The 12,701-nt window shown below is 40.2% G+C and overlaps 1 pseudogene; it reads left to right on the top strand.

The window, feature by feature from the left end:
- LOC141710949 (ABC transporter C family member 10-like) overlaps nucleotides 1-12,701 on the top strand; it is a 143,580-nt pseudogene that overhangs the window by 18,613 nt on the left and 112,266 nt on the right.

Here is a 12,701-nt window from a genome sequence, read left to right as displayed (position 1 = left end):
CGTCTAGGGGTTCAGAATAGCGATATGATATAGGGCATTTTTGACAAAATAGGGCCAATGATTTTGTTTGAAATACGAGCTTTTAAAACATGGTTTTGAGCTGTACGGGTTTTGATATAAAATATATAACTTACGATAAAACACTCAATAAATATCCGAAACACGGTTGGGTCAAAACAGACAACACGTAACACATAACAGTTAGGGTTTAATGACTCAACACATTTAATCACATAATAATACACATAATTTATCTTTATTATGATATAATACAAGCATAATTTCTCGGTTGTTACAACAAATATGACAGGTCAAGAGCTCATAGTCCCCGAACTCCGAGATCGCGAGGATATAATTCCAAATCCCCTCGACGTACACCAGCAAGTAGAGATAATGGAAGGGAAGAACATCGAACCCCGAGGAGCCATGAATATCAACGACGGTTGATATCAGATCAAAATGGCAGCTCCGGGACAGAAAAGATAAAGAGTTTACTAAGCTCACAGTTGATAAAGCAACAATTTTGGCATTTTTAAAAACAGAACCAGACTTTCGACCCCCAAGGCTGATGAAGCCGGGTCGTCCTCCGAGCTCTCGGTATTGTGACTATCATGAAGATATTGGACACACTACAAAATAATGCTATCAATTAAGCAATCTCATTGAATCCAAAATCAGGAAAGGCCATTTCTTCCATTATGTTGAAGGGCAAGTCCAGACTCATCAGAGACAAGACGATAAAATAGTCGACATAATCTTCGGGGGTTATGCCGTCGGAGGCATGTCAAACAACTATCGCAAGTCCTACGCTCGAGAAGTGTGTAATGTTAATCCTCAATGTCCCAAAAGGTACAAGCCTTCTCCATCTCTCGTCATATCTTTCTCGGAAGGGACTATGCCCCAAACATCATAGGAGACCATCAAGATACGCTGGTTATCACTGCCAAAATTGGCACTAACATAGTAAAAAAGATCCTTGTCGATAACGGTAGTTCTATCGACATCCTCTATCATCACGCTTTAGCGCGAATGGATACAGGTGATAAAAAGCTAGAAAATACCCATTCACCTCTTTATGGCTTCACAGGTAATGAGGTGAAAGTGGTCGGGACAATTGACCTGCCCGTGCTTTTTGGCACAATGCCTTGCCAAGTATGGAAGATAGTTAAGTTCCACGTAATAAGTGCAAACTCAATTCATAATCCCATACTAGGTCAAAAGACAATCTCGGAATTAGAAGCCATTACGTCAATCCCCCATCTAAAGATGAAATTCCCGACTGAGTTTGGAGTGGGAGAGATGTGTGGCGACCAAGCGGTGTCAAGACAATGCTACTTTACTACTGTCATGCATAAGAAGCAAGATACTGATGCTCAATCTGTCAACGAAGTCGTTCAGATAGATCCTAGTAACATCATCGACATTCCCTGGGATTCCTCATTCTCACCTGTCGGTGAAACAGTCGAAGTTGCGATTGATGAAAACTCCCCCGGTAAAACGGTTAAAATTGGAAAAGATTTAAATCCTCATATAAAAGATGAATTAACGAGGTTGCTTCGGGAGTTCTCGGACATATTTGCATGGTCACCGTCTGACATGCCTGGAATTCCAACCGACTTTGCAAGACACTCCCTGCATATCGACCGTCAAAAGAATCCTGTTAGACAAAAGAGGCGCACTTTCTCAGAAGAAAAGCGTCGAGCTATCGACGAAGAGCTTGATCGACTTTTAGTGGCTCCTTTTATCGAGCCGGAGAAATTTCCTACATGGATTGCTATTGTTGTCCTGGTTAAGAAAAGTAATGGAAAATAGAGAATGTGTGTTGATTACTCTGACCTTAACAGAGCATGCCCTAAGGATTATTATCCTTTGCCGAATATAGATCAACTTATCAATGCAACGACTGGTCATGAACTCCTATCTTTCATGGACGCGTTCTCAGGCTATAATCAAATCAGGACGGATGATCAAGATTGGGAATAAACGGCTTTTATCACACATCGAGGTGTCTTCGCATACCAAAACATGCCTTTTGGGTTAATCAACGCCGATGCGACATTTCAGCGTATAATGGTATAATGGATGTAATATTTAAAAATCAGTTGGGTCAAAACCTCGAGGTGTATGTTGACAATATGATAACAATGTCAAAATTTTCAAGCGGTCATTCCCTCGACCTTCGAGAAACCTTTGAGAACGTTCATTGTAATAACATGCGACTAAATCCTTTAATATGTTCTTTTGGTCTAACGTCTGGAAATTTTTTGGGATTTCTCGTCTCTCAATGAGGAATCGAGGTTGACCCCTCACAGATAAAAGCCATATCTGAAATGAAAGACCCATCGACTATTAAAGAGGTTCAACGTCTCACTAAATGTATAGCGGCCCTTCGTCGTTTCATACCACAAACCTCTAAAAAATGCAGTCCCTTTTTCAAGGTTATCAAAGAGGCTTCAAACAACAAGAAGTGGATATGGGATGATCAATGTAAAGAAAGCTTTGACGCATTGAAAACTTTCCTAACAAGCCCACCAGTTTTAGCAAGAGCATTGCCTCGTGAAGCTTTAAAAGTGTACATCTCAGCCTCTGATGGGTCGGTAGCCTCCGTTTTGGTCAAGGATGTCGAGGGACGTGAAGCCCCAGTTTACTATGTCAGCCATACTCTAAAAAATACAGAAACTCGTTATCCGTATGTGGAGAAACTAGTTTATGCTCTCGTTATAACAAGCAGGAAGCTCTGTCATTACTTTCAAGGCCGCCTTATAAAAATCATGACCAATCAGCCCTTGAAGCGCATCTTGCACAGATCGGATATGACAGGGCGTCTCACCGCTTGGACGGTCGAACTTAGCCAATTTCACATCGAATACCTACCCTGGAGTGCAATGAAATCCCAAATTCTATCAGACATTGTTGTAGAATGCAATTTTGACACACCTACAACTGAGGAAACATTATTCCCACATAAGGCTTGGACTATTTACGTCGATGGATCCTCAACAACATCATCAGGGGGCGCAGGTGTGATCTTAATCAGTCTAGAGGGCTTCAAAATACAACAAGCTTTGAAATTTTCATTCCTAGTAACAAATAATATAGCCAAATACGAAGCTTTGTTAGTAGGACTACGCTTAGAGATTGAGCTGGAAGTAAAAGTTTTAGAAATATTTGGCGATTCCTAGCTTGTCACCAAACAACTGCAAGGTGAGTTTAAGGCACATGATATTCGAATGTCGACATATTTGAATTTGGCTATGTCCTTGCTGGAGAAAGTTTCGTCATGGACAATCAAAAACATTTACAGGGAAGACAATCAGTGGGCTGATGCCTTGTCCAAATTAGCATCATCTGTCGTCGCAACATTAGAGGCAATTTATGTCGAGGAAAGAAGTGTGCCCTCTATTGATATGGATACTCCACCCTTCGACATGCTGAATGTCAATGAAATCTCCTCTGCTGCAGATTGGCGTCAACCTATTTTGGAGTACATCTTGCAGAACAAGTTTCCCCAAGATAAGGGTGAATCCAGAGCCATATCATACAAGGAAAAGAACTATTGTGTGCTAGAAGGCAAATTATCGACCAGGGCTTGTGGAGCCACTACCCCGATGCTTGGGACCAGAAGAGTCTCACACCTCGATAGTCGAAGTCCATACAGGAATTTGCGGGGATCATTTGAGTGGAAAGAACTTAGTTCTTAATATAATGAGGCAGGGTTTTTTTGGCCTACAATGCGAAGTGACTGTGAAAATTTCGTGTGAAAGTGCAAGTCATGTCACTTATATGGATCAGTGTCTCATCAGCCCTCGATAGAAATGACTCTTGTTGTCAACCCATGTCTGTTTTATCAATGGGGCATAGACATCGTGGGTCATTTACCGAAGTCCAAAAACCAAGCTCAGTACATTGTCGTGGTTGTTGACTACACAACAAAGTGGATCGAGGCCCGACCCCTGGCCAAGATCCGTGAGAAGGAGATGATCGAGTTTTTGATGGAGTATATTGTATTCAGGTTTGGGGTACCAAGAATCGTGGTAACTGACAATGGAACCCAATTTGTAGGAGAAAAGTTCGTAGAAACACTTTCACAACTCAAGATTAAACACATCAAATCCTCTGTGGCCTACCCTCAGGCTAATGGGCAAGTTGAATTCTCTAACCGCATAATCTTACAAGGTCTTAAGAAAAGGGTCGATGAACTGCCAAGACCATGGGTCGATGTAATAACTCGAATTTTTGAGACCTTGTAAAATGTTAATGAATAGTAACCCTGACGGATGGGAAAAACTTTTGAGCCCACACTATGTAGTGCATGAGAAAATGAGATTCGGAGTTGATATTATGATTATACGTACCAAATGTGTGTATGTAAACGCTATTAGTTTTCGAAGAAAACGAACTTTAAAAAACGACCGTATTTCCGACTCATCGAGGATTACGGGAATCACAATATAATTACAAGATTAAAAACCTATGGATTTATATTCAAGTATGATAATTCAAAATATAAGGAATAAATACGAAAGGAATTACGTCGCGAACCATTTACGAGTAAGTATTATGAAAACGCTTAAGCGACCGAGCAAAAACGTAAACGATTAAATAAATATAACGCACTAACTAACCATGGTAAGAAAGTAACCATGGTTACTTTATCAAATAGTAAGCTAAACTTAGGATGATCAAGCAAGCTAGCCAAATAGTTTGCTAAGGAAGCTAGCACATGTAGTTTTGCTTGATAACTAGCAAGCTACTTGGATTTGTCCCCAAGATTTGCAACAAGGAATAAACCTAGGATTCTATACTAGGAAGAATATCAATCAATAAAAATATATCACCCATCCCATTTCCTAGAAGCAACCAAAGGAAGCAAGCATAAACCCCCCCCCCTTCATTCTTCCATTCTGCCTTCTTCATCAAAGGGAGGAATTCAAAATCAAAATCTCAAAATCTAGCCATGGTAAAATCATCCCATTAATTATCAAGCTTTCTAACAACCAAAATAAGGTAAGAAAATTCTTTCATCTCTTTTTATCAAGGTTTGATTGGTGAAATAAAATCAAGAAAGTTACTAGTGAATAGTATGAATAGTAACTCTTCTTTGGTTTCTTGATTTCAATGGTGGTATTAGGTTCCAAAAATCATACCAAGCACTTCCAAGACTCCACCATCCTCAAGAACACATCTCAAGCTTTTAAGAAAGGTAAAAATCTTTGGCCCAACTTTAATTAAGATTCATTTTCAAGATCCATTTAGTATGTACTTGTAAACCTAGTTTTAGAAGTGGTGTTGTTGAAATCTTGATGTTTAGTTAAGTAGATGTAAAGTTGATTGTTGTTTCCTCAATAACATGATGTTCTTGAGAGGATTTTATGTGTTGATGATGAGATGATTATTGTTGGTGGTTGTGTTAAGAGTTAGGGCGTAAACGAAACCCCGATCGTAAACGTAATTCCGTTAAAACAGACAAATCGTAACTTTAAGTTTCTGCAGAAAGTCCCGAAGATAGTTTCTTCAAAAATAACCCTTGATTATGATAGAAAATGTTATAAGGATCGTTTGGGGGCTTGAATCGCTTGATTCCGATTTACTGATCAAAAGTTATGGCCGTTTTACTAAAAGTGATTTACGCGACAAAAACTGCTACGAATTACGAATTTTGAAAATATAAAGGATAGACTTAAAAGTGTTCATAAATCATAAAATTTTTACAGAGAGTAAAATATTGAGTTTCCTAACTGCCATAAAAATTTCAAGTGAAAATAATTATTTTTCAATTTTATAAAAATATCGGAGCCGAGACTGCGCGAGTAGAAACCGTAGAATCCATAAGCGGAACCGACGGCGATAATGAAAATGAACCTAAGATACTTAGAGAAATGAAGCGACCATAATGTGAATAAGGACTTAAAGGAATAATAAGGGTAGTACAAGTTGAGATGGTGCATAATAAGTAGCGCATGAATGCGAGTCGCCGTAAATTAGAACGGGACCTAACGAATTGTGTTTATGATTAATAGATTTCCGAGCGGAACCTAGAGCATCCTCCATCTCGAGATACCCAGGCAAATTTATGAACCCAACTCCACTTACTGTTGTGTTGTGAAAGGATTGTTTATTATCATTGCATAAGTACCATGTTTGCCATGATACGTAATTATTGAATTTTGCATGATATATCAATGTTGTACGATAAGTATATATCATGAAATGTTTAATTCCGCTATAAGCATATCGTATTATAATAAGACCAAGAGTCGGTAGGGATTTTAAGATAAAAACCCGAGAGTCATTCCGGTGATATTATAGGACGATTACAAGTCCATAATAGTACGTATTAAAGGGACTCAACGTCCACTTACGAAATATTAAAATACCTCGAACTTTTATTAAAACGACTTCCCGACGATCATATTCCCTCAACTATATTTTATCGTTCGAATAATAAATGTTATATACCTATTCCTTTAATATGGGAGGAGTATACTTCAACGATTATTTATTTCAAACCTGATTAAACATTAAAGATTATTAATTTTATAGACATAAACTAGTTGAGGAATATTATTTTAAATATTCTTTTGCAAGAGTAAACTCATTCGAGGTTTAATTATTTATCGATTATTATTTAATTAATTATTATTTATTAAAGGGTTTAGTTATGATTTAAAAATCATAGAACCGGATTTAAATTACTTTCTGATTTTGAAAATCATTTGAATAATTTCAGATTGTCGGAGAATATTATCCCGACTTATTTAATATTTTTAATATAGTTTCAAGGAGAAACTTTTCCCCCTTATTTAATTATCTGTTGACAACGGTCAACTCACATCCTTAGTACTTCCTCCGAAAACTTTTCAAAGTACATATATATATATAAATAAAGTAAAGTTACTCCTATCAACAAGCAAAACGCTTGGGGGAACTTCGATGTGGTTCGAGTTCTCGAGGTATGATAGGATCTCCTAAAGGACAAGGGAGGGGTAGGATCCTAGTACTTCGTGTATTAGATAGACTACTGGTACCGTAGGAGACGGTACAATATGTACCTACGGACCTACGAAGTGTGTGTATACCCAAAATGAGGACACATAGCCCGTATGCGGCAAGGGTGATAACCGGGATACGAAGGTGTAGTCCTTCTACTAGTAGAAAAGGTTACTTTTATCGCAGTACGTCTGATCATCATATGCAGTGGCTCCAATGAATGTCCTAATTCTTCCAATTAGAATTGTGATGCAATACCGTAACCCAAGCCTAGGTGCTGGGTTTACTTTCAAGGTATTCGCAGGTTAATAAAATCCATTAAAGAATTGTTTTCATAAGATGGTATGTATCACCAAGGAAAACTAATTTCGAATAAAACATAACTATCATATATGATGTTTTACGTAAGTTATCATACAGTCATTTGTATACTGTACATTATTATGATGGGCATTATCGCTCACACTTGTTTTCTTAGATTAACACAACACAACAGTGAATCAAGATGCCTGCCATGAGAACCCCAGCCAGGAAACGGGTAGGAAATGGCCAGTTGTTCCGTAGATTGTTTTGTGTTGTACCACAGGTAGTCCGAATAAGCTGGATTAGTTTTCAGTTGTTTTTAGTTCGGCTTATTTATAACTATGACTGATGTAAGGTACTAAACAAGAAACGTATATTTGTCCGACGGACTAGCCTTACTTAAAGGTTACTCCCCGATAAGACTTAATCACTTTTGGGTTGTAATAATTATCACTTGATGGTTGAATTACTCTAGTTATGAATGGTTCATTTCCAAGACAATAACATGTAAGTGTGTGTCTGTGTGATAAGTGTGGGGTCGTGAAGCATGAGTATTTACATATTGTAGTGTGAGTTGTGTGGTTGTAGTAGTTTCAATGGCGTGGCCTCCAAGATTCCTGACCCCGGATTTTGGAGCGCCACAGAAATGGTATCAGAGCCTTAGGTTATCAAATCTTGGAAACGATAGGATATAAAATACGTAGACATAAGAAAATAAAATAATCAATTAGAGCTCAAGTCGAGTTCGTCGTTGGGCTACACGGGTAGTCTTGACAGTTTTACCATTAAGGGAATTTTGACTCTAAGTTAGTAACACCTTGCCTATTGTGTCAGGTACCAGTGGAGCCTATGAGGGAGGTTGATCCTGTTAAGGATGTTATGGTTCCTGAGCATGACCCTACTCCCGAGCCAGAGAACCCACCTATTGATGATTCAGATGATGACCCTACTGAGGATGTTCTAGAGGAGGAGACTGACCTTCCTGTCCCCATAGCTAATGACGTTGAGATGACCCAGGGAGATGGCGTAGGCTGGAGCGATGTAGAGATGTACCCTCACCCGACTATTCTCTCTCCTACCCCACCCCCAGGGATTTAGAGCCCTATGTCCTATACTGATGATGATGACGAGGATGGGATATATGCACAGGTCTACGAGACTTATGACATATCCTCTAGCGACCTAGACTAACCTCTACCACCCCCGGTGACCATACATGTTGATGTACAGGACTGAATGGTGGCTCAGCTTAACGCTGAGATTACTACAGCATCTGCTCGCATTGCGGAGTTACGCCAGGCATTGACAGCTGAGAGAGCCATCAGACTAGGATACCCAGGGGATTTCAGAGCTGCTTCTCCAGCCATAGCCCGCAGAGAGATTGATGGGATCGAGCTCTGTACCCGGGTTCAGATGAGGGAGACAGCGATTGGAGGATACATCCCGATAGTTGATGCAGAGCTGATGTTGGCAGGAGCGATGAGGAGGGAGCGTGACCTCACGCGCAGTGCCAGTGACTGAGGGACTAGTAACTAGATATGGACCTTGAAGAAGGTTGGGTGACTTGTCACCAATTTTGATAGGATAGCTAGTAGTAGATAGCGTTCCTAGCCCTTCAGGGTACACGGCTTATGTATTTGCATTTCAATATTCAGGACAAGTAGTGATGTATTATAATCAGGCATGTATGCACTCAGCTAGTTATTTTGTTCCCCAAGATATAAGTGGGTGACCTTATGAAATATATATCTAAGCAGTTATCAAGAAATTGATGTCCATATTACTGCACTTTATAAAAACATGCTAGATAATAAATGACATGCTTACACATGAATAAATTAATCCAATTGTTATAATTACAACTATGTTGACAAATCTTCATTATCAGAACAATGCCACCCCGTAGAAGATGACCCAGGGCACAGCCCGCAGAATCAGTTAACCAACAACGGAATGAACCTGACCCTGTAGTAAATGAAGAAAGTGAAGAGGACCTAGACTATAATGAATATGATGAGGAAGAATATATAGAAGAAGAGGCTGAGGATACCCATCAGGGAGGGAACCCCATGAATAAATTGATGGAGCTACTAAGAGCAAATCTGAACCAACAGCCTATTCCACCACAGCCACATGATGCCCAACAGACTGCAACCACTACCTTTAGGGCCTTCAAATCTCTCAAACCCCCAGAGTTTCTAGGATCTGCCGACCCCGTTGAAGCACGGGCCTGGCTCAAAGAGATAGAAAAGTCATTCGAGATACTAGGTGTTGAGGAATGACACAAGACCATTTTCGCTTCTTACATGCTGAAAGGAGAAGCTAACTACTGGTGGGAGTCCAAACGAAACCTAAAGACTGATGCTGTGATCCCATGGGATAGATTTACCCGACTGTTCTTAGACAAGTATTTCCCTAGGTTTATGGAGATCCAGATGGAGATTAAGTTTCTGGAGTTGAAACAGGATAGGATGTCTGTGGCAGAATATGAGGCCAAGTTTACTGAGTTGTCGAGATTTGTGCCTGAGTTCGTGAATACCGAAAAAAAGAAAGCGCGAAGGTTTCAGCTTGGTCTGAAACAATGGATCCAAAACTGAGTGGCAGTGCTAGAGCTGACAGACTATGCCACCTTAGTGCAGAAAGCCTTGATTGTTAAAGCTGGCAGTGAGCAGAGTGTGAAGGAAAAGGAAAATAGGAAGAGGAAGATAGGAAGCCAAGGAATAGGAACCGGGAACAGGAGCCTTCCAAGCAGGTTCGTCAGGGGAATGGTGTCCCAACCTGCGCGAGGCACCGGATTTAGAAAGGCCCCAAGCGAGAGTGTCGGCCAGGGCGGCAGACAATCTAAAGAAACATTTCATAGCCAACCACGTGCCCCAATACCAGAATGTCAGACATGCGGAAAAAGACAACTTGGGATGTGCACCCAGGAAAGAGCCCCTCTGAAATGTTACAGGTGCGACCAACCCGGACACCTTACCAACAACTGTCCCCAATATAGCAAGACATAATTCCAATATGGGAAAGTAGGACATATGAGGAAGGATTGCCCGATAATAAAGCCCCCAGTCTCAGGTATGAGCAGAGCTGCATCCAACCGACCCCCAGCTGCTAGGACCTTCAACATGACTGTTCAGGATGCTGTTCGAAACACTGACATGATAGCAGGTGCCCTTTTGTTAAATTCCGAGCATGCAAATGTCCTATTTGATTCTGGAGAAACCAAGTCATTTATATCTCAAGATTTTGCTAAAAAGTTAAAACTTAACACCATACCCTTACATGAGATATTACAAGTGGAAATAGCAAACAAAGAAATAATTCCTGTAAATCAAGTACACCCTAAGTGCAAGTTGAAATTAGAAGGGAAGGTCTTCGAGCTTGACCTAATCCCATTTGCGTTAGGAGAATTTGATGTAATCTTAAGAATGGATTGGTTATCCAGTAACGGAGCGCAAATAGATTGTGAACGGAAGAGAGTAAAGATAAGAGTGCAGAATGAAAAAGAAGTAGTGGTTAAAGGTCAACAACAGAAACAGAAATTTCTGACCATGCTACAAGCAAAAAGATTGTTAAGAAAGGGAAATGAGGCCTATTTGGCTTATGTGATAGATACCAAGAAGAAGGTCCCTAATATACAGGACATACCCGTAGTAAACGAATTCGAGGATGTATTCCCAGAGAACTTACAAGGGTTGCCACCTGACAGGGAAATAGAATTCGTTATAGAATTAGCACCAAGAACGGCACCAGTATCCAAGGCCCCATATAGGCTAGCCCTAGTTGAGATGAAGGAACTAGCTTCTCAACTACAAGAGTTATTAGATAATGGAATGTAAGACCCAGTGTGTCACCATGGGGAGCACCAGTACTGTTCTTAAAGAAAAAGGACGATAGTATGAGATTATGCATAGACTATCGAAAGCTGAACAAGCTGACTATTAAGAATAGGTACCCTCTCCCCAGGATTGATTACCTATTCGACCAACTCAAGGGAGCTGTACATTTTTCCAAAATAGAATTGAGAACAGGATATCACCAGTTGAAAATCAAACCGGAAGATATACCGAAGACTGCTTTTCGCACTAGGTATGGGCACTATGAGTTCTTAGTCATGTCATTTGGGTTAACCAATGCACCCGCAGCCTTTATGGATTTGATGAACAGAGTGTTCAAAAAGTACCTGGATATATGTGTGATAGTTTTTATAGATGATATTCTGATCTACTCAAGGACAGAGCAAGAACATGCAGAACATTTGAGGATAGTCTTAGAAATCTTGAGGAATGAGAAATTATATGCCAAGTTCTCGAAGTACGAGTTTTGGTTGAGAGAAGTTCAGTTTTTAGGATATGTGGTGAGTAGCAAGGGAATTTTAGTTGAACCTGCCAAAATAGAGGCGGTATCCAATTGGGAAATACCAACTACCCCAACAGAGGTTAGGAGTTTTGTGGGTTTAGCAGGATATTACCGAAGATTCGTGCAAGACTTTGCTAAGATAGCTGGTCCCCTAACTAGACTTACCCGGAAGACAGAAAAGTTTGTATGGACAGAGAAATGTGAGGAGAGTTTTCAAGAGCTGAAAAGGAGGCTGGTGTCAGCACCAGTGCTCGCTCTTCCCGATAGAAATGGAAAGTTTGTGATATACAGCGACACATCGCTTAAAGGATTAAGATGTGTATTGATGCAGCACGGAAAAGTTATAGCATATGCCTCTCGACAATTGAAGGAGTATGAGAGCAGATACCCGACGCATGATCTAGAACTAGCAGCCATAGTGTTTGCCCTGAAAATTTGGAGACACTACTTATACGGTGAGAAATGCGAGATCTACACTGACCATAAAAGCCTCAAATATATTTTCACTCAGAAGGAACTGAACATGGTTAGAGTTGATTAAGGACTACGACTGTGAAATTTTGTATCACCCGGGTAAAGCCAATGTGGTGGCTGACGCCCTTAGTAGGAAGGAAAGACTCAAGATGATAATGACATCGGAGGAGCTAGTTAAAGAATTCGAGAAGATGGATAGTGACGTGAAAATGATCGATAAGGGAACGGAAGGATTATTTGAGATTAAGCTAGTACCGGAGCTGACTCAAAAGATACGAGTATGCCAGGAAAAGAAGATGAGTGAAGAAAGAGGAACATTGACCGGTGAAGAAGTGAGATGCGAGAAGGACGAGAAAGGGATCATGAGGTATGCGTCCCGAATTTGGATTCCAAATATGCAAGAGTTAAAGGATGAGCCGATGCACGAAGGGCACAGCTCCAGATATTCAATCCACCCAGGAAGTACGAAGATGTACCGTGACCTTAACTGTAATAACCCCAATTTTTGGAATTTTTGAAACACTGATGAATAGTAACTTTTTGCTGATGATGCTGATTAAGGAAAATTATCAGACCAC

This window comes from Apium graveolens, chromosome 3 (genome assembly GCF_009905375.1).
Source record: "Apium graveolens cultivar Ventura chromosome 3, ASM990537v1, whole genome shotgun sequence".
NCBI classification, from domain to species: domain Eukaryota; kingdom Viridiplantae; phylum Streptophyta; class Magnoliopsida; order Apiales; family Apiaceae; genus Apium; species Apium graveolens.
This window is presented reverse-complemented; position numbering and strand designations above follow the sequence as displayed.